We start from the raw sequence: 27,381 nt of genomic DNA, 5'->3' as shown, positions 1-27,381 counted from the left end.
CAGCGACTTACCATGGGGCTGCCATCTGGAATTTCTCAAACTAAAAAGTTCCTGCTCAAGCGTGCAGGCAGCAGGAACAGAAACGTAAGAGCTGAATCTCTTAATGAATAAAGGCGGGGCCTGCAACAGATCCACCATGCGATCCTCGATGTCTGGTATCGGAGAACTCGGGAAAGCAATTTCATCTCCGAAGGCTAGACATGGCAAGGAGAGTGCCTTGCATGACAGTGGAGCCCACCTGCTGACATCTGGGTTCATGGCACTGCAATATTTCTACCTCGGCCATTAATGAGCCCATCTGAAAATTTTTAGAGCCAAAAGAAGACACTTCCAGTGCATAAAATGTGCCCTTTCAGTGCGTTCAAAACGCTTCCTAGAAGACATGCAACAACTTCCAGTATGCCCTTCAAGTGCATTTTAGCCTAATATATGGGTGCACGGGCGAGCGTTGCTCGATGCCAGGCACGACAGAGTGCATAGCAGGACCTAGTTATGGTGGCTACACTAGTGTGTCAAACCGCCAATGCATCGAACTATACCCGTTGGTCTCGCCAATGTGGCACATTTATTATTGCAATAAGGATTTGCCCTTAAGGCAAAATTCTTGGTTTGTATGTGTATTATATGTGTTGTGAGCCGTGTTAATAAATTGAAGCAGTGTTTGCAGAATCTGTTGTCATGTATCCCGCGGCCATAGCTGTTTGTCAGTGTAGCAGAGGCCCACTTGCAGTAGAAGACGCGAGCATTCTGATTTTAAACCAGTACATGTCCATATTAGGTGGTATCTGCTTCCATCACACGAACAGAGCGGTATGGACACGTAGCGACCAGCTCCACCTTGAGATAAGCCAGTGTAAGGGCCACCTCAGCTCCAAGCCTCCTCAGCACTTCCTCTGCCCTAGTAAGGTGAAGGGGGAGGGAGCAGACATACGGTGGAATAAGAGCGCGTGTTCTCCCGGAGAATTTTTTTACGGGCTCGGAGCGAGTTAAGGGAACAGGGTAGGCAAAATTTCCGGAAAAAATCTATTTTTTGTTTTTGTGTAATTTAAAATCTATTCTTTCCTTAACATGGCCCAGTGTTTCATTTGCGCGCACGCGAAATATTTACCTCAATATCGAGACTTTTCGAAACCTAGGCAGCATCCAGCCACGCCCCCTCTGACATGCTCAGGATCTGTGCCTCTCCGAAACTGAAAAAAGTTTTTTTGAGCGCCTATTTTTTGTTGCGTTTAGCAGGAATGGCTGTCACTCATCTGTCGTAGGTACAGGGAGGTCTACACGCGTCAATATCTTCAACGATTTCTACGTTTTTTTTTTGTACAGTGTGTAGTCACGGCACCTGTATTGTGCATTGGTTGCTTTCATGTTTTACGTGCTAGCAGCTACCCATCCAAGCGGGCGGAGTAAGCCGCTTTGCGCAGAACGCAGAGTAAATTCCTTACGTCGCCTGACATTGCATAGCCTGAGGCATAAGCGTCCTCGCTCTGTTGAAGCCAAACATGGCAAAGCGTTTGCGCGGGCGAATCGCGCTGGGCGCACCGCCACGGATGCAACACTGTCAATGAGGCGTGCGCCTCTCATCTCGCTAACTCATTCGTGACAGGTGCGAGCTTGCGATCCGAGCCGCAGGAACCGCGTTTATATTGCGCTAGCGCCATAGAACTGTTTCATGGTGGGCAAAAGAAGCACCAGAAGGGACTTGTCTTTTCGCACAGTCTTTTCGTCCACCATGAAGCAGTGGTATGACGCTACCGCAAGCGTGACTCAGACGCAACTACTGGCCATGTCATGAACACAGCCATGAGTAGCTGTATTCTATATTTTACCCAGCGCGGCGCTATTTCATTCACGGTGCGCGCACCACGAAAGCCACCCGTGAAGATTGCGGCTACACTCACCTGCTTCTGGCCGTCAGTCGATCACGTGTACCACACACAATATGGGATATGTGACGTAACCGTGACGTAACTATGAAATCAAACACGCATTTGCCGTAACGTGTAACACAAGACGTGTACATAACGCTATAACGTAGGTTGCCTTGTTCATCGCATCTAGAAACGCATCTACTACAGAAAATATAGGATCAATACACCAAATGGCGCAAGAGAGCTTTAAATGTCAGTTTCTGTTGGATCCTGCTGCTACTCATGTAGGAATTCCCGCGAATTGCCGCGAGCAGCTTTTATGGCAGCCCATGCCAAAGATTTGGAGTTGCATGATGCTGGCCTACCTTGGCAAGATTATAAAGCCACTTTAGAAATAGTAGTTGAAAAATACTGGCAGAAATGAATGGAAACATATTATAAAACCTGTTTTACGAGAACGGCGGAGTTCTCGCCAAAGAAAAACATTTTACGAGGTTATTTTATGTTGCTTGAAAAGTGGTCACACAAGGCTCATAGTTACTGAATATAACCAACCACAACGAACATGCGGCGAATTTTCATACGTGTTACATTTTAATAACATGTGCCGGAAATAAAAATGGAGGCAAATATATTTTACTATTTTCTTGTGAAAAAATAATCCCTTTCCATCCCATGTTCTTATTGAGCGATGAACCACTTGTGCCATAAGGAGATACTTGAACTTTTTAAAAGGCACGGGAAGGCACAGGAATTCTAACTGTAGCACATTCCATCTTCTATATTTTTACTTCCACTATTTTACCGCATTTGAACAAATAAGCTAATTTGAAAAACGGCTGCTGCATCATAATCTCAAATCATGTTGATTAGCTCTTCCAAAAATCAAGCATCCGTACGGCCCGTCGGAATACGCCGTTTCGTTTTATAAGCCCCTCCTATGCGATCTGCATTTCTTCCACTATTCGCACATGTATAGCCGTTAAAGGTGGCTCGCTCATGCACAAACCGCCCCTTCCTGCGAATTAAACGAGCGTCCTCGCCTGCTGCAGATACCGCGGGAGCGCTCCCATCTTCGATGCTCGAACACGCAGGCGATGATGTAATCGGCAGTTCGGCCGATAGCGTGATGCGGCCGATGCGACAGCAGAATTCGCATCAGCCTTGCCGTCTTTCGTAAGGCGATTGCCATGCCGCGCCGTTAGCCGAGTGGTAGAGTGTCGAGCCGGCACTCGCAAGGACCCACGTTCGAATCCTGGAATCCTGCTCTGCAGCCAGCGACGAGCTGCAGAGCAGAAGGGGTTCGGCGTGGTCCGCCACTTGGACGGCGCGGGGGACAAGGGGATTCTTTGTGCTTTTAGCACAAAGTCTCCTCTAGCGTCCCCCGGGTACCCGAAAGGGCAGGTGCCCGGATTTGTTTTTTATTTCAAGGTCAAATTTTTATTTCCTGATCGCTTGGTTTTCGCGCTAGCGCCATACAGCTGTTTTATGGTGGACGAAAAACAGCGCGAAAAGACAAGCACCAGAACGAGGCTTGTCTTTTCGCGCTGTTTTGTTTTTCGTCCATGAAACACTTGTATAGCGCTAGCGCAAACGTATGAATCACACTGGCCATGTTTATGAACAGATCTGCGGTATTTAATTTTACCTAGCGCGACGGTGCACGCACCACGAAAGCCGCCCGTGAAGAACACGGCTGCACTCTCCTGCTTCTGCTGGCGCCAGCAATCGCACTGAAAGTGGTTCCAGAACTCCTGCACTGGTTGACATTAAATGTTTCGTACAGCTACGTTCGGGTGTTAGTTAAATACCCGCATGTATGCTGGGAGTGGCCAGTGTTCACCAAACTAATTTACTTATTGGCGGGGTACCTTCTACTTACTGGGTTGTTTGGAACTTTCTTTATGAAGTGTCTGGGCAACATATTGTAACGCAGGAAACATTTATTTGGCTCATATAAACAAAAAGACGAGAATGGCAGACAAAGGGTATACAGTTGCAGAGGAAAGCTGCCGCCAGCTTCAGTACAACATTATGCTTAAATTATTGAACATAAGCATGCTGGCCCATTTCCTACAGATAATGTTGCAGCAGCGACTTGCGCAATTCGTCCCGCGTCTTCACGCTAGCGACATTCAAGTACCAAGCACTGTCATGTTCATGGCTAACTTTACGGTATTCGCTTCGCTAGAACTAAAGGAAACGCGCCGCGAAAGGTGACGCAGAAGGCTGCACATACCTGGCTGAGCTGGCGAGGGCGGCATCTCGTAGCGCTGACACGGAATACGGCTCCAATTCCCGCGACCCCATAAGTAACACACCTGCCTACACATTTTCTTTTAAATCTGAGAATAACTTTATCAAGGACGCGTGCATATTTTACACGTCAATATACACCAGATTTCGTAGCAAGCCATTGTTAACGCATCGCAAGTTTTCAAATGTGAACGCAAATGGTTATTCAGAAGTTTTCTGTTTTGCTATGGAAGCCGTTGTTTGCTTGTATTCTGTCATTTGGTGTTTTTGGCGGTGTAATCATGCAGGAGTATCATACCTGACGCCACAACGAGTCATGTTTTCTTGGTAACAACTCATTTGTTTTGCAAAGCTGGTCGCCCAGTAGACATTCATTCTTCGGGAGCTTTCGTAGTTTTCTAAATCAGGAATCAGCGATTCTGTGTTTAAAGTCGATCACAAGCCGTCTTTTTTTTTCACTAGTCAGTCTCGCCGTGCTACCTAAGAACACACGAATAAATTCGCCTGCTTTTGACTACTCGTATCCGCGAATTCTGATATTCCCCCAACGCAATATTTTTTTTTAATATTCTTATAAGGCAAAGTAATGTTTCACCACTGACTTCTGATCGTTTGTCAATGTGCTGCAAATGCTACAGTGTAAGCCGCAACTCGCATATTCCCGTTTGTGGTCGTCCGCTTTTAACACTTTCATTTGGTGCGAACATAGAATGTCCGACTAGTTCTCTTTCCTGTTCTCTGATCTATCTCAATGTTTTCATGGGCCGATCTCAAAATCCTACACTTTCCCTCAAGCAAGAATCGAACCTGCGATACACGGGCTCCTCATGTGCGGCGTGTCCAGAGGGAAGCGAGATGTGAGCCTACCTGCAATGCCTGGATAGTCTTCATAAATAAATAGCTGCAGCCGACAAGGGGGTGTTCTTTGTCAAGTACGACACCAGCCTCTTCTTGAATAAGACGTTCCCTTTTAACTTAATTGCGGCCATTTCTTTCTCTCTTTTCAGCATAAACTTGATTCATTTTAGGCTACATAAACGACATCATTCGTAAACTTGATTAACATCGAAATGCGGGTTAGCTACATCTACATCACTGTCATTTTGTCTTGAGATTCTGCAGTCATCAGCAGTAAGACTGATGGAAAACGTGTTAATTCATGATGGGCAAGCCATTCATTAAAATGAGATTGAGCGGCGGGCTTATTGCGGAGCTCTGATTCGGCTGACAAAAATGAGTCAATGGTTATCTGACGCAAATTGGTAACGATTCCTGAGAAAGGCTCGCAACTAAGAACTTCGCCGTGCAGATCCAGACGTTGAGTTCTTCCGCGACATTAGAATACGTAGTTGATAACGTCAGTGGGACATTTGCTTAATAGCCTTTTCGCAAAAGTTGTACTTAACCCACGCCCATATAAATTTAAGCACATATTTTCCATAGATGCGCGGCCATCGTTGCTAAGTCTAATTTTGGTTGCATTTGTAGTTGTGTCACGGTTGAATGCGGAATATCGCATCGCTGGTAAACATCAATCACATATAGTCTGAGGTGCTCCATATTACATATTTTAAGGACATTATTCAGTTTAGCCTGCAAATGACTGATGACGTCAGCCTGATTTTTTACCAAAATGTGAAGTTCGTGTATCCTGCAGCTCGAGACGCTCAGCAGCATAGGGCAAACATTCGCATGTTTAAGAATTGCCTTCTTTCTATACAAAAATTTAACTTCGCCATTGACATTTACCTTTTCACACTAATTTGCCATAGGTTTCCCTACATATTTCATAAACTTGACCTTGTCGGAGTCTGTACTTCGGTCAAGGCAGCGGGCTAAATTATGCACGTTTCGTAAAACAAAGAGTGCTTTGGAGCTCTTGCGTTTGCAATTTAATGCAAAGGCTACATATAACCCAGGCACTTTACAATTCGCGTGCGCATCATTTCAATCTCGCCAAATAAATGACGTACCTTTTCATTTCGCCCAGAACACCCGCAAAACATTGTATGACCCCTGGAAAATATGACAAAAAGCGTGTCCGCGAATTACTTGTAAAGCTTCTATTGAAGACAGAAACGGTATATTTTCGCGAAGCATGGAAGTAGAGATGCCCACCATTTGTGTAAGGCGGAGTTCCATCGCGACGTAGTAGCCGATGATGGCAGTGCGTCACTTGCGAATACTTACGTTAACTTCTCCTTGGGGTAGTTTATTGATATTTCACAAAGCGCACACACAAGGTCGCACAGCTGATCACCCCGAACACTACTTCGAGTATTCATTGTTTGCAAAGTATCTGTGATGTACGCACTCAACTTCGCACAAATATTTGGAATATTGATCTCCCCAATTTACCGAAGTTTTTTGTTATTGATGATGTATGGTGTTTTTTTTTTTTGTCCCAACGGTCAGGGATGGCCAAAGAGTGCCAGAGGTGTGTAGAAGACAATGATGCCATGAGTGACAAGTGTCAGATGTAACGAGGCTAGATAAAGGCCGAAAATATTCCCTGTAAGGTACGTAAACTATGAAAGTGTTTAAATGGTGTCAAGGACGTGTAATGTGACAGATGACCACCACATATACAGCCAAACACGGATATATCAAATCCACATATATCCAATTATTGTCTGTATCGAACTCGTAAATTATCCCCTTGAAAATTCTGAGTTACAGTATGGAAATTCGTGCGTTTATATCGAACAATATCTTTACCCACCATTGGATATAAGAACACCGCGCGATCTCTGCACTCGCTGCACCCGCGAGCTCCGCAACTCCCCCGGAAGGCTCGGAAAATGTGAGAGCGAGAGGAAGGGAGGCTCGGACTGTACTCCCGCTGCGCACGCTCTCCGACTTGCGGAACTGATTTTTTTTTCTCTCTCTCCCAATGTCTCATCCATCCCCCGCGTTAGTGATCGGCTCGGAAAAGGTAGCCAGGAACGAAGGCGCCGACGGCCTCCTCCTCCTGCCTTTTTTTTTTCTTGTTGCTTTTTCACGAGTTTTGCTCAGCCAACCACAGCTCGTGCCTTTTGTACGTCGCTGTCGCCCTTGGAGGTCATAGAGTTTCCTACAAAATTACTAGAGGGAACTCTGGCGCTAGTGTCTACGTGAGCTACAATGGGGGCTTTTGTCCCAGCATGGGTATAGAGGCTAGAAGGTTATCCTAGTGTCGGGAGCGGGCGCCCTTTCCCGAAGCGCCGGAGAAACCAGTTTGGATGCTTGGCGGAGTAGTTCGAAGAGGGCGCTGCGCTCCTGTGGCGGGTAGAGTTACTGTATATGCTACCAAAGGTAGCGGTAGCATATACAGTAACTCTAGTGGCGGGTTACTGATGCCAGCCGAAGGAATGCAGACACAAGTCCAACAAGTCGTCGTCAGTTTTGGGTAGCACGTGTACCGACGTAGTTCAGTTTGTTGCAGCCTTTATTTTCGTTGACACCGTAGTGCCACGGCTTGGTGCGATGCGACGTTGAACTTCTGTGATAATGCCTTCAAAAAAAGAGAGGACATGTTTTGTTCCCCTTTGTAAGGGCGGTTACAAGTCGTCTATAGACCAGAACACGCTAGTCTCGCACCCAGACTAACCGAACGCATACTCTCGCACCCGGGTTGCCCGGTCGACCGGCGCTATTTTGTACTGGGCTGCCAAAGTGTGTTCGCCGGCGACCAGTAGACATGGCAAGCGCCTGCTCAAGGGCTCCAAAGTGCGGAAATGTGCCCGTTCACACGGATCCAAAGTAGAGGAAGTCATCTTGGCATCATTGCGTCGTGTTTGGATGCCAAAACAACCAGCGGAAAAGGAGCAGGTTGCTTAGCGCTGTTTGCGAAGAGCACAACACACGTAGGGATCGTGCCGGTGCGATGTTTTCAGCCTGCGCCGATTTCCATCCGCAACGAAGAATGCCAAGCTGCGCCACCGGTGGATAGCTGCAGTGAATAGGAAGAACTACCAACCCAGTGAAAATGCACGAGTGAGTATTCGATCTGTGTATATTTTGGTGCCACGTTCAACTTTGCGCCCTACAAACGTAATACGCAGGTTTGCTCCGAGCACTTTCTGGGCAACAAGCATACAGAGCAGAATCCCGCGCCGGTGCTTCGCCTTGGCTATAACAAAAAGGCAAGCCTTTTCGTGTTTTCATTCAGGCAGAGCTCCCGACGGTTAAGCGGAACAGTTGAGTTTGCGGTTAGCGATACTTGCAGCTGGTGCACGGAATGACCATTAAGCGTGAACGACAAGTTGTAGGCCTTGCTGGTGAGCGTTATTGCTAATGAAAGTAAACCGAAGTCTGCTCGTCACGTAGCATGCGTCCACAAAAACGTAAACGACGACTACTCGTCGCCGAAGGTGTTCTTGCAGCGCACCTACCTTTACGAGCTGGTGTTGCAGGTGTCATTCGTAACGAATTCATTTGAGCCTCCTGAGCTCTAAACTGCGTGCGGGCTGTTATGCGGGGCAAAGCGCAAAATATTTCCGTTCATATGGCGAGGAAAATAAGGTGCTTAATTATTCTTGTATTTTGTAACAAAATTTTGATCGTTCTCACTAGTTTTTTTTTTTACTGTTTTCTAAGGGAGCGCCAACAATCCGATGGCCTCGCACAAGTGAAACAGGTCTTGTACCAGGTAGCTGCAGTTGGTGGGGCTAATTTCTTGGAATGCAGGTGCGGTTGTTGTCTTGTACCAAAGGGGTCCTGATGATGCAGCTTTAAGTAGGGATGGTAATTTTACGTGCCCTGTCATGGTTTGTGCAACTGTACAACACCTGCATCTGTCATGCTCGCCCTGTTATACGGGCTTTGACTGCACATGTAGTTGAACATTATAACTACTGTAGTATCTCATTTTCCAATGAGTGCAGGTTTAGCATCATATGCTGCTTGTTCGAGTGCTGTAGGCTTTTGTTCTGAATGTTGTACTCTTAAGTGGTTGCACGATACAATTGGCCTGGTGTATTTTCTATTTCATTTTGAGAGGACTTTATATCTTCGCAAAAGTGATGGCATGGGAAAGAACTACAGCCCTTCTTACTATAACATCTATTTTGTTTTCAGTGCGCAGGTGGTGAAGGGCAGGCGTCTGCTAACCAGGCAGTCAAACGACCTCGCCAGTTGGTTGCCAAGCGCGGCCAACCCAGTAGAGACCATTACAAACAAGACCAAATTGAAAGTGCAGATGACAGTGTTCTGCGTGCTTTAATAATATATGGCACCAACACAGTGCTGTAAATTCCTTCACAGGTTACGTGCCAAAAAGCTCACAGGTGTTCTAGCATATAGCGCGCGGTTTGTACAAACGTAATAGCGTACCTACCCGATGTATTCGCTTCTGCAGTCTGCACAGCACTCAGTGTGGCCATTGCGGACTTGCATGAGGTCTTGAAGTTTGATTGAATTCAGACAGCGAAAATGACAGGTTAGAAAAAACGCGAAACACGCCTTCCGCCCAGCTAAAAAGCCCAAGTTTCGCTTTCGCGCCGGGTCGCATCTCCCGGCGTGGCAGCCCAGGCCTGCTACTTCGCGGCGCTTGGTATAGATGGCGCGACCGGCGCTCATCAATATGGCGGCGCCCTTTGAATTCACGGTGTTCTGGTGTATAGAAAAGGTGTCGTTGTTCCGCGCTCCATCCGACCCTGTTCGCTTGAAGGCATGGGCAAGGAACATCAAGAGAGACGACAAAGTGCTGAGTGAAACTTGTGTGCTCTCGCCACTTCGACGAGCGGTTCATCCAAAGGAAATTCAAGCACGTAATGGCGAGATTGTCGAGCTCGACCGTGAACGTCCTGCGCTTACTGAGGATGCCATTCCTACTATTTTTCCCGACGCACCACCTTATTTCACGAAGCAACTACCGAAAAAGGGAGCAGAAAGAAACATGGCCAACAGCGATGCCCCGCCAGCGAAACGCAAGGCTCCGAACAACGACCAAGCTGAAGCCGTCGAAACACAGGCCTGCACTGATGAAACGCCGCAAAGACCGCGCCCGTTGGGAGAAATCGAATTACCGTCGGCATTCTGCAGCAAGATTTCGCTGCCATGTGATGCCACTGTTTTGTGCTTCGCGTGGCACACCGGCACGCAGCCCGGCGATGTCCGTGTCGTAAAACACGTTACTTTTTCGACGTCCACGGAAGCTGCTGCTACGCAGCAAAATTCTCATATTTGCACCGTGTTTTGCCGCGGCATTAAGACAGAAGAGTTCAGTGTAAACAACGAGTGCAATGCTGCCCAGGCATTGAAGAAGGTCGACGAACTACAACTTTGTCCAGGATGTGGCATTGGGCCTGTCACCGGCGGTCTGTGCGTGCAGTTTGGTTCAGAGCACTTCGCAAAAAACTGCCGTGTGGTCAGCCCCGATGGAAAGCCCTGTTTGCACTGCAAGTATACCAGGAAACTTGTTAAAAACCAAATGTATAGATTGAATAAAAAGCAAGCAGACAAATTTCAAGCGTCGCATGGCCAGGAAATCACTTCAATTGTTCCGAACAAAGAAAAGACTGGCGCAAGCACAAAGGAGTGTAGAAGACCTTAGAACGATCAACCAGAATATTTCTTCCACAACTTTGGACGAAAGAATCAAAGGTCTTCCTCCAACGCAACGCCTCGCTGTGAAAGCATGTTTTGAGGCGGCCACTAGAAAGTCAACGAGGGGCATGTTGTATGACAAAACATGGGTGTTGGAGTGCATACTCATGTGCATGAAAAGTCCCGAGCTTTATGAACATGTAAGAAGACATGAGATACTTGCACTCCCCAGCAAGTCCTGCCTAGACAAACACATGGCTGGATTTAAAAGCTCCTTTGGATTCAATGCTACTGTTTTTGAGGCCATGAAAAAGAAAACTGATGAAATGGATGCATGCAATTGCCACGGTGGCATTGTCTTCGATGAGATAAAGCTCTCGGGAAACATTAGTGTGAAAGCCTCTGGCAAGTTGAGCGGCTTCGTGGACCTCGGCCCATTTAGTGAGGACTACGATTCCACAGTGAGTGACCATGGACTCGTCGTAATGTACCAGCCCTTTCAGAATAAGTGGCTCAGTTTAACGCATAATTTTTTTTCTGATGTTCAACGGGGCTTACGAATTAATAGATAGTAAGAGCACACAGTTTTTTTTGTCTGTGTGTGTGTGTATGCCGACATTCTGATTGCCAGTTCGGCTCATAGAAGCAGTATATTTAATTTCGTGAACGCATTGGTTTTGTCTTTTCTCTACAAGTTGGTCGCTTTCCAGTGTGTTTATTTCGCTTTTATTTGTTGACACGAACCTGTTTTTGGAGCACGTATACACTTTCATGAAAAATAAAACGCTCACATTATATTGGCTTTGGTCCGAAGCAAGTTTCTGGTGTGAAATGTAACTTCGCCCGCACTCTTTCGATGCGGTGCGAGCAAAGTCTAGATTTTGAAACATTCTGTGCCTATTACATTGCTCTTCACATTTCATGTGTGGTCAGAGCTGCACTTTGGCTGCGTTATCAAGGGGCTTTTGTTATCATTTATCAGTCGGCCTTGAGAGAGAGATAATAAGTGTGACGTAGAGAGAAAAGAGTAGCTGCGAAACCTGCTGTTGGGGCTCCTTCCGTAATATTATCAAGGTGGTGCGCTGTCTCCTCGGGTTTGCGATAGGCAGTGCAGTTACTTTCAATCAGCTTATTTGAGGGCACTGCTTTATGATGCGGGTGAGAGTTCACTCACATGGTGTTTTTCATAGTTCGTGAGGTTATTTTCCAGTCGATAAAATTGTACGCAATTAGTATGTGGCTGAAAACACTGCAGTTAGATGTCATTTTGGGATGCCAACAAATGCCTCATTGACACTTTGAAAATTACGAGAGTACTTCTCGAGTTAGATAATTGTAATTACCAAATTAAATTACTGGCTGCTACTCCGCTTTACTAGAAACAATATGCACTAGGTTTTCTTCGAGTAACGGAACTGTTTTTTTTTTTTCATCTTAGTGCATGATAGCTGTGGAACACTCTCTCTCTCTTCATCCCTATACCCCTTTCCCCAGTGCAGGGTAGAAAAACGGACATGCGTCTGGTTAACCTCTCTGCCTTTCCTCTCTTCTATTTCTCTCTCTCTAATTCACTCAGTAACCGTAATGAGGCCAAGCCAGATTCGCTCGAAATCGGATTCAACAGCAGTCATGTGCGGCAGCACTTATGCTCGGACTAGCAGAAAAAAAAAGAGAGAGGCTGCAGTTTTGCAGAAAGGCGAAGCAGTGTTAGTGATAGCCAAGTATGCGACAATTACACAAAGGAAGATTACACCAGCAAGGGGACTCAGGCTGTGAAATTGAACTGTCTCCTACTATGAGGTCTTGTATATACTTAGCGCCGTCACTTCAGTGCTCAAGTCTTCGAGGTCAAGCGAAGTTTCTTGAAGTGCAAGAAATATATATATCGTAAGGAACCGCTTTATTCCAGCCAAGCTCGGACTACTACATCGAGGATTAAACTGTGCTGCTGGTGATGATATATGCAGATGGAAAAGATGTGCAGATGATGAAGTTGAAAGTCAGGCATGTTTGTGCCCATGCTAATTCTCTCTCGCTGTGGAAGCGGCCGCCTGGCAGCGCGTAAGTACTATAAAATGCGTCAAATATTTGGTTTTAAGCGGGCGACATGCACTATCTCTGTGCCACAGCAACGGGAATCGGGTGGCATTCTAACAAGCGAGACATGGTAATTGACAGGTGATGTCCTGCTCAATGACCGTGGAAAGTCGAATAAAACACGAGAAATTTTTGCATAAGCCAGGAACGCATACAGAAGTCCAAAGAACTTCGTCACCAGGAGAAAAAGTCACAGCACAGTGGGTCGAGTCGTTACAAAACTTGCGAGCGTCCTGGGAGACGCCGGTGTTAAGCGGGGCGAGGCGTCTGCACTCTGCGAGGCGAGACACAAACTGTTCCAAGAAAGGAACTGATGGGGGTACAGGAGTCGAAAGGAATGATACATCAAGAATGAAACTTGGTGAACAGCCATAGATTAAGAAAAAATGTTAAAAGCCAGTAGTACGTTGCGTAGCCATGTTATAGGCGAATGTCATGAACGGCAGGATTGCATCCCCGTTCGTGCGGCCAGGGTGGATGTACAGTCGCATGCAATATGACTTGCAACACTCTTGTTCATGGTTGAAGGGGCTCCACGGCTGCGCAGCAGCTCTGACGTGTGAAACAGCAGTTTAATAGACACCACTAATTGAAGCTGTGTTTCGGTCTGGAACTTACCATGTGTCTGCACAGCCGTACAGCCTTGGAGCCCCTTTGACCACGGGCACCGGTATTGCAATTCATATTGCACATGACTGTACATCGCAATCATGTCAGAGAGGGAATGGTGAAAACACTCCGTCAACCTGTTGGTCTGCGGATGGTAACTGGAAGTCGTCTTGCAAATTGTGTTAGAGGTGCACAGAACTTCGGTAAGCATAGAAGAGAGGAAGACTGCTGCGGTCACTGAGGAGAACGCACGGAGCGCTGCGGTGTAAGATAATGTTGTGTAGAAAGAAATCGGCAATTTCAGCAGCAGTCCCGGATGGTAGAGATGCCATCTCCGCATAGCGTGTTGGATGGTCTATGGCCGTTGCAATCCAACAATTTCCATGTAAGGTCATGGGAAGAGGACCGTACAAGTCTATTCCAACTACTTCAAAAGGCGAAGCGGGGCAAGGCAGAGGTTGTAAAGAGCCAGAAGGAGCTGTTGGGTTTGCTTCGACAATGAACGCAGGGTGCAACATACTTCGCAATGGCTGAAGATGGGCCAGGCCAGGAGCAGCGACTTCATATTCTGTTGTAAGTCTTGTGGTAGCCTAGATGACCAGTCGTCGCATGATCGTGAAAGGCTTCAAGCACCTCACATTGCAGAGAACATGGTATGACCGGGACCCATTTGTTGCCATCGATCTGATAAATGTTTCGATGTAAAACCCCATTGTGCTGCTTGAATTGATTAAGTTGTCGACGAAGTCAGGCATTTGAAGGTGACGAAGAATCTTCCATGCGTTGGAGAATAGTTCAGCAGTATGGGTCGATGCGTTAGTGGGACACAAGGACAGATGGGCTGTCGTGTCTTAGCCATTCGAGGGTTACAATGGGTAAAGCCGATGAAGAGGACTCAGGACGTACACAATCACGGAGAGGTTATGGTGAATCGTCATGATTCGGCAGAGGGTAGCAAGAGAGAGCATTGGTGTCTTGATGCTTCTTTGCAGCCCTGTAGGTGACATTGAAATCGTACTCCTGTAGGTGAAGCACACAGCAACCCAGGTGACCTGATAAATTCTTCAGCGATGAAAGCCAGCACAGTGTGTTATGGTCTGTAACGACTGTGAAATGGCGGCCATGAAGACATGGGTGAAATTTTTGCACTGCCCAACAGCAAGGCACTCCTGCTTGGTTATGCTGTAGTAATTTTCTGCACTGGTTAGTGCACGACTACCATAAGCAATTACTCGTTCTCAGAATGTCTTGTCAGATTGCAGTAGAATGGCACCGAGACTGACTGCTAGCGTCGTTGTGAAAGATGGTGGGCGCAGTCGGATCAAAGTGGCACAGTATTGGGTCTGACGCAGGCACGTACCCAGGATTTTTTTTGGGGGGGGGCCCACCACCTCCATCATCATCATCATCATCATCATGATTTAGGTCCACTGCAGGACGAAGGCCTCTCCCTGCGATCTCCAATTACCCCTGTCTTGCGCCAACCGATCCCAACTAGCGCCTGCGAGTTTCCTAATTTCATCGCTCCACCTAGTGTTTTGTCGTCCTCGATTGCGTTTCCCTTCGCTTGGTACCCATTCTGTAACCCTAATGGTCCAACGGTTATCTAACCGGCGCATTACATGACCTGCCCAGCTACATTTTTTCCTCTTGATGTCAATTAGAATATTGTCTATACCCGTTCGCTCTTTGATCCAAACCACTCTCTTTCTCTCTTAACGTTATGCCTAGCAATCTTCGTTCGATCGCTCTTTGCGTGGTCCTTAACTTGCTCTCAAGTCTCTGCCCCATAAGCACTGGCAAAATGCACTGGGCAATGCACTGGAAAATGCATTGGCACTGGACATATTGCACTGGCAAAATGCACTGATTGCACACTTTATTTTTCAATAATAATGGTAAGCTTCCAGTCAGGAGCTGGCAATCTCTGCCGTATGCGACCCAACCTATTTTTATTCTGTGAATTTCCTTCTCATGATCAGGGTTCCCTCTGATTAATTGACCTAGGTAAACGTACTCCTTCACAGTCTCTAGTGGCCGACTGGCCATCCTGCTCTCTTGTTCCTTTGCCCGGCTATTTATCATTATCTTCATCTTCTGCATAACAATATTCAACCCCACTCTTACACTATCTCTGTTAAGGTCTCCAATCATTTGTTGTAACTCGTCTGCATTGTTGTTGAATAGAACAATGTCATCGGCAAACCGAAGGTTGCTGAGATATTTGCCGTCGATCTTTACTCCTAAGCCTTCCCAGTTTAATAGCTTGAATTCTTCTAGGCACGCAGAAAATAGCTTTGGAGAAATTGTGTCTCCCTGTCTGACCCCTTTCTTTATCGGTATCTCCCTGCTTTTCTTGTGTAGAATTAAGGTAGCTGTAGAACCTCGTAGATATTCTAACGCGAAAGACGACTCAGTAAGACGACAAACTATTTACAAATTATATTTACAACAACGGTTGCAGCGCTGACCGGTTAGATTCACAGCGCGAGCCCAGTTCGTTCTTCCTCCTCTTTCCTGGGGTGATGGCGCCTACGCGCCTCGTTCAAACAAACAAATACCTCACGCATGTAGCAATATTTTCCAAGCTTTTTACGTAAGCGTTCTGTACTCCTTGATTACGTAGTGCCTCTACGATTGCTGGTATCTCTACTGAATCAAATGCCTTTTCGTAATATATATAAGCCACATAGAGAGGTTTATTGTACTCTGCAGATTTCGCGATAACCTGGTTGATGACATGGATGCGATCCATTGTAAAGTATCTCTTCCTGAAGCCAGCCTGTTCCCTTGGTTGACAAAATCCAGTGTTAACCTTATTCTATTGGAGATTATTTTGGTAAATATTTTATATAATACTGGGAGCAAGCTAATGGTCCCATAATTGTTCAATTCTTTAACGTCTCCTTTTTTGTGGATTAGTATAATGTCTGCATTCGTCCAGTTTTCTGGGACCCTTGCAGTCGATAGACACTTCGTATAAAGAGCCGCCAGTTTTCCAAGCATTATGTCTCCTCCATCTTTGATTAAATCGACTGTTATTCCACCTTATCCTCCCGCTCTTCACCGTTTCATGTCTTGCAGGGCCCTTCTGACCTCATTGCTAGATATAGGAGGGTTTCTGTATCCTGTTCATTACTGTTTCTAAGTGAGCTATCGTGACTCCTCTGGGTACTGTATACAGGTCAGCTTAGAATTTTTCCGCTGCTTTTACTATATCTTCGAGATTGCTGATGATATTATCCTTAGTATATTTTAGTGCATACATCATGGTTTGTCCTACGCCAGGTTTCTTTTTTACTGATTTCAGGCTTCGTTCATTTTTTACGGCTTCTTCAGTATTTTTCATGTTATAGTTTCGAATATCAGTTATTTTCGCCTTGTTGATCAGTTTTGACAGTTCCGCGAATTGCGTAACGCTGCGCGGCCGCCAGTCCCATACAACCACGTAGAGCGCAAGACTCTGCGATTCTAGACGCACTGCACTCACTGCGAAGGGTTAGAAAAACACCCACATAAGCACAGCAGAGAAGTGGCTACGTGAGGCGGTTCGACTGTAACTGTAGAAGCGTCATTCAAATTGTTCTCCACTTCCGGCGGCGATTTCTCTACTTCCTTTTTAAATAAAAAGATGTTGATCCATAAATGTTCTCATAAACAACGGTTAACATTTTTATTATTCGCTTTTGCTTGCAGTTTGGTTGTTGCCTTGGCTCTCTCCCTTAGTAGATCGCTAAATATCTCAACTCCTTGCGATTTTTGTTTCCAGTTGCCAATTTTCCACGAAAAGTGCTATACAGTTAGGGAAAAACAGACGAGGTAACGGGCGACAGTCATCTTGCTTATGGGTTTAATTGTTATTGCAGGGTTTTTTCAAGATGGACGCTCTTTCACATTATTTTATTTCCCAACTTATCTAACCCATATCACGTGTTTATGGTTCCGGACATCTGTCAGCGTCGCGGCGAGCCGTAACTCAAGGAAACAATGAAGCAAAGGGATAAGTTAAACGCAATTGGCGTTTTCTCCGGCCGCAACTCGTTCTATGAGAGTACAGACAGACCAGCTGAGCAACAGCCGCATCCCTCTCCTGGTCCCAGGATCAGCCTGAACAAAGAAGGTTGAACTAACAAAAGCAACAGCTGTGCTCGTGACGGTCGAATAGATGGTGACAACTGAACGCATCTCGAGTTAATCGCGCGGGTGCGGAATCTACGAGAAAACTGTCCTTCACATTACAAGAGGTGCCGTTAACTACCGCCATCTAAAAGGAGTGAAAAAGGCAGCATAATGCTGACCGATGAACAGCTGCGAAGTCTCAACATTGATCTGGCGGCGCTTTAGGAATGTGTGAGGAGTGGTGGCGTGGGTGGGGAGGGGGGGGGCTATGCCATTTGATTTCGGGGGGGGGCCCGGGCCCCCCCAGGCCCCCCCCTGGGTACGTGCCTGGTCTGACGTCAGGGCATGTTGCAAAAGCAGGAAAGCATGTTCACATTCGTCGGACGAAACAAAGGGCGCATTACTGGCGAGGAGTTGATGGAGCGGGGACGTAAAATTAGCGAAGTTGCATATGAAGTGCCGGAAGAAGCAAGTCCAACAAAACTGTGCATGTCTTTTTGACGCAGTGGACACAAAATTCGAGGATGGCAGTAAGCTTCTCGGGGTCCGGTCGAATACCTTCTTTGCTGACTATGTGCCCCAGAACTTTGATGGCCTTGCTGGCCAAACTGCATTTGTGTGTGTGTGCATGTGTGTGCATGTGTGCGCGCGCACGTGTGCGTGTGTTGAGCTGCAAACCAGCATTTGCAAGACAGGCAAGGACTTCATCAAGATGTTGCAAATGTTTGAGAACATGGTTGAAAACACAATGTCGTCGAGATAGCACAGACAGGTTTTCCATTTCAAGCCACATAAGACTTATCGATCATGCATTCGTATGTGGCAGGCACATTGCAGAGTCCAAAAGGCATCGCACTGAACTCGTAGAGCCCAAAGGGGTAGCACTCAGATTTGTCAGATTTGGACATCGGTATTTGCCAGTAGCCTGGTCTAAAGTCAAGGCTAGAAAAATATTCAGCACCATGGAGTGAATCTAGTGCATCATCCATTCGTGACACGGGGTAAACATCTTTGAGCACGACTTTGTTCAGCGCACGGTAATAGACGCAAGAACACACTGAGCTGTCTTCGTGACAATTGTAACGACATGAGTGTCAACAGCTCAAATGACAATTGATCCACGAGGCAACAGTTGGGGTTCGATTTGGTTTATTGCAGTAAGCAATGCAGACCCCTCAGAGAAGCAAATAAGGCCAGGGGTAATCAGAATTGCTCGAGATAGGGTATGGTCATAGTGTAGAATGAATACGCCGCCATCCACAATGTTACAGGAGTTGACACCTATAATCTCTTCTCTAGGTGGCCAAAGAACGTAATCGGAAGAGGTGACGAGACGAATGCGTTCCTCGAGGTTAGGAAGAGAATTGCCAGTGGCATCCAGTTGTGTGAGGCGCTGACGACAAGAGATAGAAGCGAACGCCAAAGATAAGAAGTCCCACCCCAAGATGAGTTCATGGGTCACTCACGAAATACCGCAAAAGCAATGTGGTGAAGAATTTAGTCTATGGACACACGAACAGTACACGGTGCGATTGAACGAATAATAACGATGGCCGCTGCACAAAGAGAAAAGCCGGAGCAGGGCAATTCTTGTGTTTTATAGAGTCCCAAACAGTCACATGGCAATAATCGCCAAGCGTCTTGTAACATGGAGCCACCTCAGAATTGCACCAAACAAAGATGATGGATGCAGCCAGTCTTGCCAGATAACTACATTTTGACTATTCTGTATTGTTTGCATTTTTTTGTGCAAAAGGAATTCTCGCAGAGAGTTTTATCTTCAGTGGCCTTCAGTTGACGTCATATGCTACAACTAGCACATAAGTTAACTCCATAGCACCACTAGGATGGAGACATTGTGTCGTGGGATGCTTCCTTAAAAGTGGACAAGAAGATTCTAAAGGAAAAGTGTGAGATGGTCACAGTAATAACCAAGGCATTTGGCATGGGAATGACCCAGCTATGAAGGTATTATCAGATGTAGACAAGCATATAATACTAAATGGCGCCTTGCACGAGCCCCAAGTGTCAAATGTAATCAGTATTGTGCATTGAAAGGGCCAAAAAATTACCGACGATTACGTTACTTCCTAATGCGAAATTTGAGCGCAGCAAATAAGCTGTTTCACCTTTTCGATAGATTGAGGCAAAGAAATCGAGCAACACATGTATGCGCTATCACAGAATTTTTTTTTATTTTTCACACGTATTCCTTTAACAAAGACTCCACTAACAGTTCTTGACAGTCATGAAGGAAGCTTTGTGGTCGGAGAAATAGACTGATATATGTTCGACTTGGTACAGCAATGCTTGATTCTCAAAGACGAGATCTATACAAGTGCCTCGCGAGGTTGTCACAGCCGTGGGACACGTTACGAGCGAGAGGAACGGGATGTTCTCCCGCATAAGTGTTAGGAAATTGCTGTTTGTCTTTATGTCAACATTAAAGTCCCCCACTACTAACATCAGTGTGGATCGATGGACGGTTAATGCGAGTTGCAGGAAGTGCACGACGTCTTTCGTGAGTGCGGTAGCGGACTCACGAAAGCGGTATCAGTCGGTCGCTGCTAGCGCTGGGGGGATGAAAGGGGGGCGGAGCTGGTTACGAGGCCGACGACAACGCCGACGCGAAACCCAGGAACGGACGCCAAAGAGCCATTTGTGTAGCCAGCCCTCCTCCACAGTCTCTCCTCCTCCCTTCCATCATCCTCCCTCGCCCGGAGAGCCGACAGCGCGCATGCGCGGCGGCGGAGCAGATTCGTCGGCGAGCTGGTTACGAGGCCGACGACGACGCGAAACCCAGGAATGGACCCCAAAGAGCCATTTGTGTAGCCAGCCCTTCTCCACAGTCTCTCCTCCTCCCTTCCATCATCCTCCCTCGCCCGGAGAGCCGACAGCGCGCATGCGCGGCGGCGGCGGAGCAGATTCATCGGCGAGCTGGTTACGAGGCCGACGACAACGCCGACAACGACGACGCCGACGCGAAACCCAGGAACGGACGCCAAAGAGCTGCGCTCTAAAATGCTTTGTGTATGCAAGGGAACACTATGGGCATTTGATAGCTGTTGCTTAGATGTACTACATCAACAGGAACCAAACAAAGTCCCTTAGACATAAGCATGCAGCAAATTCAAGGACTACATGAAGCTTCAAAGAAGTAACTGCATTTCATGTAGGATAGGTGTGAATGACCTTTGTGCATGAGATCAGTGACAAAAACAGTAAATGAATGCAGTACAGTGTGTATCATATCTTGTGCAGACCCAACTAGCCTGGAGTTTCAGCGTTCCTTGTCAGTTCATTTAAATAGGCACTACATTGTTCTAAGTGCAATATTGTTCTACAAAACATAATATGCAAGATGTAGCATGCTAACCCTCGTGGCTCAACAACTACTGAACCGAAACCTCAATGAGCAGTGAAGCTTCCTTGTAATTTTCATCGTAACCATACTTTTGCTCTTGAAAGTGAACCTCTTTAGTGAATTTGCTTGTGTATTATTTTTCTTTAGGCAAGTATTTTTTATACATGTTAATGTCTCAATCCTGCTTTCTCTTTCCGGAGCTAAACAAAATGCCTCTTATTTCAATTTGATCTTTTGACCTAGGAAGCCATCATCTGGTGCTGTGTACAGCAAGCACATGCTTCGGGCAAGGAGGGAGCCAGCACCATATCTACATCAGCAAGAACCTCGGTGCTCAAAATAAACATTTTCTGTGCAAATAACTGTCTTTTTATACTTCCAGCATGAATTAATAAGTTTATTTTGCCTTCACATGCAGGAAGGTTTATAGGAATAAATAGTGACTGTTGAATGCCCAGAAAAAGCCTTGAAGCCATTTCACTTTTACAGTGATAAAGTACATGTGTACTTGAACTCGGTAGTACAGAAACGAAAGGCAAAGTAACAGGAAAAATGCTCGGGGCAGCAGTCGTATACAGTCAAACCTCGATATATCGAACACGGATATATCGAATTATTGGGTATATCGAACACTTTCTATATCACGTGGAAAATCGCATGCATTTTTAATTTTTTATTTCGAACGGGGCCGGATGTAAAATGGATATATCGAACTCCGCCGCCCCAGAACAAGTGCGCTTTCCCGCAACACTCTCGAAGATAGCGGCGGCGCGATGGGCGTTCCAGACTGCTGCGTATGACAGCTCCCACATCGGTTGCGCCGAGGGCGCCATTTGAACGTAGCGGCGTACACACGCGGCGGCTTGGAGCCAGCCACGGCCGGTCTCGAGGGGAAGACTTTAGGCGGTAACTGGTGACACGCGCGTGGTAGAAGCGAAATGCCATACCAAAACGCTGCTGCCACGCACGGAAGTGACGTCACAGTTATGATGACGTTGTTTAAACAAGCATGGCGTGTTCCGGTTTATAGTTTTGCGCGCGCTGCTGGAGCTGCTTCAGCGTTTCAGCTTAGCTAAAACACAATTTTACGGTTTCTTACTGTGTTGTGTGATAGAATGTTGTTCTAGTTAGTTGCGCTGGAAGAACCGGATGATGTTCGAGCTTGCGATCTCGAGCCACACTTGGGCGCAACGCTGGAGCAGCTCGTTTCTTTATGCCTTGGAGCGCGTTTATGGTTGGTAGTGTGGTCTTGTGCAGCCCCTGTTACGTTTTTCAGTGCTGTTGCTCTTGTTTGTTGAATTTACTGATGTGAATGGAGCATATGTGGGCTCTCAGTTTGGCAGAACTTTTTGCTGTTATGGTAAAAACGTTTAAACCCGTTCCAAATGCTTGTTGCTGCAGTTGCCGCTTAGTGTTGTGCATCGATCGCGGAAAACAAAAACAAATGTTTCATCCTTCGTAGGATTGCTGTTGCAGATATTGCCTAAGTAAGTAAGCTGTTGCAATTTTTATATGGCACTCGATGTCGCATTTGCCTGTACTGTTTCTTGTCTTGCATGTTCATACTGTTCCCTTGTTTATCGGATTTTGGCGGCTAGCGAATCGCGACTTGCTTGAGCACCTGCTCGCCACAGTTCTAAAGGAACATGTTGAGCAACCCCAATGTTAACTATGAAGACAAATATTGCAGAACGTGGCCCAGCCGCTCATAGTTCTACTTTGGCTCAATTTTGTTCTAAAGCTTGGCTGTCTTGAAGACCAAGAAATTTTCTTAAATTTCTTCCAGCTAGTTTGCTAAGCTACTATTTAGTATTGCTTCTTGTGATGGCGCTATGCGAGGTACCAGGTTTGCGCAAATGTTCCTCGCAACTTGTTCACAAACATGATGTAGGTTCATTGCAGGAACCTGCATTAGGTTATAGATGTGAGATGCACGCTAACATGACCGGTGTGGGTTTGCAGGTCCATGCATGCCACTCTCAAGCAAATGCCATGTTTCCATTGTATGAATCTTTCTTCCTGTACAGTGAAAGATCCGCTCAAGATCCAGGTGCTGTACCGTATCTTCAGAAAATAAAGCATTTATCTAAACACGAGCACAGGGTGTAAATGATCGCACTCCGATGCATGTGATACATAATGACAATCACCACGAAAGCCTATCGCATTACTATTACTTTACCCGCCGTGGTTGCTCAGTGGCTATGGTGTTGGGCTGCTGAGCACAAGGTCGCGGGATCGAATCCCGGCCACGGCGGCCGCATTTCGATGGGGGCGAAATGCGAAAACACCCGTGTGCTTAGATTTAGGTGCACGTTAAAGAACCCCAGGTGGTCAAAATTTCCGGAGTCCTCCACTACGGCGTGCCTCATAATCAGAAAATGGTTTTGGCACGTAAAACCCCAAATATTATATATATTACTATTACTTCCACAGGTAATTTTCATGGCTGCTATGGAATGGCTGTCTCACTGCACCACAATCTATAGCAACTAATACACTGGGCATTTCAAATGGTTCATGAAAGCGGGTTGGGCCCTGGCCAGACTGAAGCAGCGGCACTCAAGAGACACTTTTCAACGCCCAGCCTCGTGTGAGTCACTTGACACTCGTCACAGACACTTGCTGACATTGCCTTCAGGCGGGAACAGGCCTTTCTGTTAGATTCACGTTTCACGTCCAGGCTTTCGTTACTAGGCTTCTGCGTGCTTAAGGCGACGCGAAATGTTTGAGTGCACTTTGCTCATCGACAAAAGGCGCCCTTACTTTGCACAGCGATTTGGAAATGTGTATGCACCCTACATCGACGTCAATGCCGACGCGCACCACTTCTGCGTTTTCGAGCTCGAGAGCAGTGTGTCGACGTGGTGTCCAAGGCCAAACAGACATCCGACTTTGCCAGAAGGCGTACACACAACTTAAAGAATCGCTACATACGACACACCCTGCAATATGCATTATCCGTGTCGGCACCATATGCAGTCGGCGCTGTGCTACCACGACTCTTCGAAACCGACAGTCCAAATGAGGCGACATGTCGTGCTGTTTCGTGGATGCAGCACAGTGCGTTCGAAGCTTCTGTAGCTTCGTAACGGCAACGTTATTCGTACTCGCCGATATTACACAGTGATTCAATACTACAGTACACACCACACAGCCACAAGGAATCGCAACGGTCCTCCCATTGCGTGCACGCGTGTGTAAGCGCCGACAGTCATTTTCGATTTTGAAACGCAGCACAAAATAAATGCTTTATTTATTTAGGCGTAGTGTATTTAACAGCAAAACGATAACGTTAGCATTTCATGTATTTTTTACTAAGTTTTCTTTTTGTGACGTCATCATGCGTGGCAGCAGCGGACTCCACTTGGGGTCGTCTGCTGCCACGCGCGTGCACCCAGCGCCGGCCAAGACTTTATTAGAGCGCGCGCGAAGCGCGCTTCTCAAGCCAGCCCGGCCGCCTCAGTCACGTGCGCGCGTGATCGAGGTGGCCGTGGAGCCAGTTGGAGCACTTTGTCGGTGCTGAGCCACACAGCATGTGCATTGAGGAATTCGTTGGTGGTGACGACAGCACCGGAACAGTGGCGGAGTTAACAGACGTGGAGATCGCGGCAGAAGTGGCTGCTGAGCGGCCAAACGAAGACGCTGCCGAGGCTGATCCAGCAAGCGCTGATGTTGCCCCGCTCCCGACTGCAACTGAGGCTGTAGCTGCTTCGGCCGTTGTACGCCGCTACTGCGGCGCAATAGAAGACACTGGACCGTCTCTTGTGAACCGTTTGGACTATGTTGAGGACGCCGTGGTTAAGCACGCGGTTGCCAATTTGAAGCAGGATACGCTGCTCCAGTACTTTCAGCGAACGAAATAAATACTTTGTTTGAAGCTTGTGGGGATCGCACGCGCATCCCGATATCTCCGGAGCGGCCACGCGGTTATCACGCGATAATCACGTGCTCGCTCGCGGAGGTTATCGGGGAGAGGGCACCTTCGCCACTCCCGCTGCTCTTCGCGCCTGGCCGCGACGCTGCAGCCAAGGCACCCCGTTCCCTCCTTTCCCTTTCTTGGAACCGGGGAGACTCCTCTCCGCCGCTCGGGAGAAGCGCCATTCCCCCGACGCACGTTTGTCTCAGGGTGGAAGAGCTTGCGAAAGGCCGCATCTCAAATCAGCCGCTGAGACCGCCGCACGCCGTCCCCTGTTGCGCCCGGCCTTTGTGTGCGACTCACCGCCCCAGGGCCCGAGCGCGGATCCACTTTTGGGTGAGCTGAACTCTTATCAGCCTCTTTTGTGGTTCCCACATTGTGCGGTTTGTTTCACCCCAGATGTGCGGAATGCTCCGCCGCTGTGGTTGTTTTGTGTTGTATTTGTATGTGTTGTGGCTATTGTTGTCTGTTGGAATCATTGTACTCTAAGGTGAATAAACACCTTAGGTCGAGACTCACCCTGTCCCCCCTGGCCTGAACCCGCCGTGGTCGCAACTCACTGCGAACCGCGGGTTAGGGGTCACAGCTCTGACTGCTAGGGCTGCTGCGAAAGTGCTAGGGAGCGACTGCCGCTCCGCCGGCGCTGTGCGATCCAGAGAAGGGTCAGGTGCGCACGCGCGAGCCTGAGTAATACCCCTATAAGCTTCATGTGAGTATCTATTGCGCCACGATTGGTTCATTGATTGATTTGTGCTAGTTTTTGACGCGTTTTCTGCGTGATATTATATATCGAATTCTGGCTATATCGAACTATTTTGCGATCACCGCGCTGTTCGATATATCGAGGTTCGACTGTAAATGGTAGGTGAATACAACTAATTGTGCTGTCCAGTTTCATTCAGTTTGACCAAGTGTTGCAAGAATTGCCTTCAATATGAATCATTCAGTTTAGCCAGCTAAAGTCGAACTCGTGCAAACTTTGGAATGTCTGCCGAGAATTTTAGCATAAATGGTATGTGTGCATCCTTCAGCAGCACTACAAGCCCAATAAGGTTTTTGCGTTACTGTCCCCCCTCCCTTGGGGTTATTGCAGTGTCTACTTCAAGTGCTTGAGGGTATAATGGAGAATGACTCCAATTTGCTATAAATATGTGCAGTGTTGATGCAGAAATGAGAAGGCTATATAAATATGCAGGACAAGAGCTGGTAGGCCTGGTTATAAGCATGAATTAGAAATTTATAGACCAAAGGCAATATGAATACAATATGTTAAATTACATCCATATGTGGGAACTACCCACATGAAAGGAAAGAAAGTACAATACTTGCAACCTACCAACAGAAACATCAGTCTAGGGAAGGATTCTGTAAGGAGCCACTAAGTGGACTATTTCAGCACACACTGATTAGGTAGAGCTCTAAGCTGGTAGAGCAAGTGGCAATCGTCACCGTGGGCTCTTGTGCTCTATTCATTCAGCGTGTACTGGAATGGACAGTCCACTTAGTCAACACTTACAGACTAGCCCCCTAGGGCTATGGAAGCACGCAGTATATTAAGCTTAAGTCTGGATTGCTACCTCCTACTTATGTGGCAAGTCCTCCTGTTTACCTGTTCCTTTCAACTGAGAGCTGAGCACCGCCTAGGTTAAGTCAGAAAAAGCAACCAGCGTCCATAGAATTCAAACTGTTACTATTTGCCCTATAAAAGGGGACAGTGGAGCCTAAAATGACACTTGACTTGGGCCATATTTTTCGCGATATGCCCGAGAATATTGGGATTTCCCATCAATTTTACCCATCCTACATCACATAGCGAACAACCTGAAAACTTAACACTGTTGCGCAGAGCGATTAAGGGTCAGGATTTGAGCGAGAAAACAACACACGACACCTGAGCAAAAACTATGAACTGGTTTATTTTTCTGCAAGTGAAGAGTACATAAAGCCTACACGCATGCACAGGAGTCCTCTTCCCGGTCTACCTACACCCTCTATTGTCAGCGATTATGCTAATCTCTTTATTGCCGAGTGAAATAGACGGCGGGCTGACACATGAGCCCTGTGGGTCCACCTTGAGGTTGTATGCTTCCACAACTTCTCTATTCCTTTGGTTCCTACTTTTCAGCAGAATCACTGTCTTGTGATAATCAGCACTTGATAGTTTGTGCTCAGGTGTCGTGCGTTGTTTTCTCGCTCAAGTCCTGTCCCTTCGTCACTCCGCACAACAGTGTTAAGTATGTCGAACCAACTAGCCCACTGCACAATTTTCCTGAACTTGAAAACAATTGTAAACTAAAGTCTGTGAGAAACGATGTGTTCTGCCATGACATACAGATTTATGCATGATCACTTTGCTATATAAAAATACAATTTTAGCCAACGTTAACGAAGAGCTTCACTTTTGGAGTTCACTTAAATAATGTCTGTGATTCATTGTGACATTACGAGGTCCTGGAGATGCTACTGAGGAGATATGTCAACATTGAGCCCATTCCTGTTTAATCTATGGATAGATGCCTTCACGAAGAGTTGGAGAAACTGCACAATACAATGTTTTATATCATATGTAATAATTATGCTGTGATAAAGTGTACACGCTTAGCTTAATGTTTTAGAAAAGC

The 27,381-nt window shown here is 46.8% G+C and overlaps 1 long non-coding RNA gene across 2 annotated transcripts in view; it reads right to left on the bottom strand.

The window, feature by feature from the left end:
* Positions 1 to 546: 546 nt before the first annotated feature.
* The window catches only part of LOC135909217 (uncharacterized), a 112,539-nt gene continuing 85,704 nt past the window's right edge, over positions 547 to 27,381 (bottom strand). For both annotated transcript variants that reach the window (XR_011514744.1, XR_011514743.1), the window contains one exon: positions 547 to 898. This is a non-coding gene — a long non-coding RNA (uncharacterized lncRNA). The remainder of the gene's footprint in view (positions 899 to 27,381) is intronic.

This window comes from Dermacentor albipictus, chromosome 5 (genome assembly GCF_038994185.2).
Source record: "Dermacentor albipictus isolate Rhodes 1998 colony chromosome 5, USDA_Dalb.pri_finalv2, whole genome shotgun sequence".
In the NCBI taxonomy this organism is placed as follows: Eukaryota; Metazoa; Arthropoda; class Arachnida; order Ixodida; family Ixodidae; genus Dermacentor; species Dermacentor albipictus.
The sequence above is the reverse complement of the archived record's forward strand: the minus strand, read 5'-3'. Positions and strand labels throughout refer to the sequence as shown.